Genomic DNA, 2,958 nt, shown 5'->3' with positions numbered 1-2,958 from the left:
ATTTATTGAGCGAAAACACCTAAAAGCTCCACGAGGTTCCAGCCTGGGGTGGTGGCGAACCCTGCTGTACTCACCACAACTTTCTCTCACTTTTTCTGTTGTACCTGTATTTCAAAGGGCCAGCCTTGTCACGCTGAATCTCCCACGAGAAGTATATTAAGGTGGGTACACGTGTCTTAATTTCACGAGCAAGCTGTTCCGTTGATCGGATCAACTGGAACACTCGTCTTCGTAACCGACGGAGTGCCACGTTCATATGCGTGTATATTTGGTGCTTGTGTGTCAAACGTGGGGTGTTGTTATTTGGCATAGGGGTGTCTTTCGGCTAATATATATTATTAGGTTTACGGACAGTGTGTGTAGCTTTATGTAGCTTTATAGTATTTATGTCTGAGATTTATTTGGATGTGTGGTTGAGAATATATCTGTTATTATGTTAATAAGTATGTGGTCGTAAATTTCTTTGTGTATATATATATATAATTGAAACTCAGAGAAGATTTAGCAGGGTAATTAGATGGAAGGGTCATGTTAGAGTCACTGACTATGCATGTGGGCACCCTTTTATATATCAATGTGCGGGAGGGGCGGACTGTTATATGTGCTTGTGCATATTGGTCTGCGTATTAAATTGATCAGATCGGTTTCTCTTTCGGTGTTGCTTGATCGTATTCATGTAGGCCTGGCAGTGTGATAAGAAACTTGCCTCCCAAACCACATGGTTCCAGGTTTAGACCCACAATATAGCACGTTGGGCAAACGTCTTCTACTATATCCTTGGGTCAACAAAAGCCTTGTCAGTGGATTTCGTAGACGAAAACTGATGCGTGCGCGCGTGTGTATGCGTATGCACGCACACACACACACACACACACACACATATATATATATATACATGTGTGTGTATGTGTTTCTTTGTGTTTGTCCCCACCACAGCTTGACAACCAGTGTTGGTGTGTTCACGTCCTTGTAACTTAGCAGTTCTGCAAAAGTGTCTGACAGAATAAGTACCAGATTATAAAAAATAATTACTTAATTACTGGCGCCCGATTCGATCAGCTAAAAATTCTTCAACGTGATGCTGCAGCTGGCCGCAGTCTAGTACCTGAAACAAGTAACGGATAGAAGATTAAATACGTGCGTGTTGTGCCTGTTTTTCGTGCTTACAGCGTCGTGCATGTTTTGTTGCATGAGTGTTCACAGAGATCCACGTTGACGGAGTGGTCGGACAATAGGAAAAACTGCGTTTATAATTATCTGATCGTTTCTCGTACAGAGAAGCAAATCTGCGAACATAAATCCATAGACTTTTAACCAAGGTCAGCAGGAGAAAAGTACAGAGAGAAAATGTACGAGAGAAAGAAGTACAGTGCGAAGAAAGTAGGGAAAGAAGGATGCGGGGTGGGGTTTGCAAATAGCTGTTTATCTCTCGCTCAAATTTGGAAACACTCAATTCATAAATACACGACTGAAATCAATAGAGAAAGAAAGAAAAGACTTGGAAAAGAAAGAGAAGGAGGCCTGGCAAGGCGTGTGTGTTCTTACACACACACATACACACATGCGTACACAGAAACACACAGACACAGACACACAGACACATACACACGCACAGACACAGATACAAACACGCACACACACCTTACGTGAGCAAAGAGGAAAAGGAAAAAGAAAAACGAGTTTAAGAGATCGCGGTGGGAGGATAGTAGAGACCAGCAAAGTGACAGTAAATGTATTTCAGAGAAATTATATGTTAAGAGTGTTGGAACGAAGGAAGGGAAATACAGACCATGCATAGTAAATGTGCAGTTATAGATGCACATTGCTGTATTTAGTGCCTCTTAATAACAGGGTTTGTAAGGCTGCTGTCTTATCTCTATTTCTCTTTCTCATTTTCCTTCTCTCTACTTTCTTTCCCTTCAGGCTGAATGGCGTGTGTACGAATGCACATGGGCACGTGGGTCCGAATGTGAGAAGAGAGAAGAGCTTTTACCATCTCCTCCCTCTCTACTGCCCTTTTTATTCACTACGGTTTCTTCATATTTTTTCTTGACTTTTATACTTGTATGTATCAGTACAACGTGCTTGAGAAAAAGACCCTTTTCATTCTCTCCATACTTTCTTGTCCTTAAGTCTTCTCTGGTGACTTTAGCTAAAAGCATGTGTGTAAGTATGTGTGTGTTACGTGTGAGATTATCGTACAGATAATCTCTTATACATACACACTTGTCTCATGGTTTCTTGTAGAACGGCTGCAAATTGTTGGTGCAGCTGTTTTGAAGTTTCACTCTTTCGATACATGAATATCTTTGTAGTCTTCAAGTTTAAATTCCTTTGTTTGGAAGTAACTATGTGGAATCTAAATTCACCTTGACTGTGTCAAGAACCTTCAAGGCCTGCTTCGACACAAATTAATTGAAAAACGAAGCTATTAAACGTATCCTTTTAGTAGCAAACTTCAAAACCCAAACTGAATATGTTCACTGTTTACAGAAGATACACGGAGTAATGAAAGATTTTTTTTTGTTTCCTTCTCGAAACATGCCAGGCTCATGAAGGCCGGTTTCCTGGCTTCCATGGGGTATAAATTCCCCATCGGAACGGAACCTCGGTCCGTCACACGGTTACTCAATTTTGCCAGCTGAGTGGATTGGTGCAACGTGAAATGAGGTGTTTTGCTCAAGAACACAACGTGTCGCTCGGTCCAGGAATCGAAACCACAATCCTTCGATCATGATTCCAACACCCGAACCCCTAAGCCACGCACCTCCATGCAATTGAAGACTGGAACCGTAAAATTATGTCGGAATTTTAACTCCTATTGATGTATTATGTTTCTTTATTGATTTATTAACAATTTCAGTGGAGTGCATCCTGCTTCTCGGACACAAATATTCTTCTGTGCAGCACGGGAAGCAAAGACCACCAGGCAACACTCACGAAAAATATCAAAATAAA

Source organism: Octopus bimaculoides, chromosome 2 (assembly GCF_001194135.2).
Source record: "Octopus bimaculoides isolate UCB-OBI-ISO-001 chromosome 2, ASM119413v2, whole genome shotgun sequence".
NCBI classification, from domain to species: domain Eukaryota; kingdom Metazoa; phylum Mollusca; class Cephalopoda; order Octopoda; family Octopodidae; genus Octopus; species Octopus bimaculoides.
The sequence above is the reverse complement of the archived record's forward strand: the minus strand, read 5'-3'. Positions refer to the sequence as shown.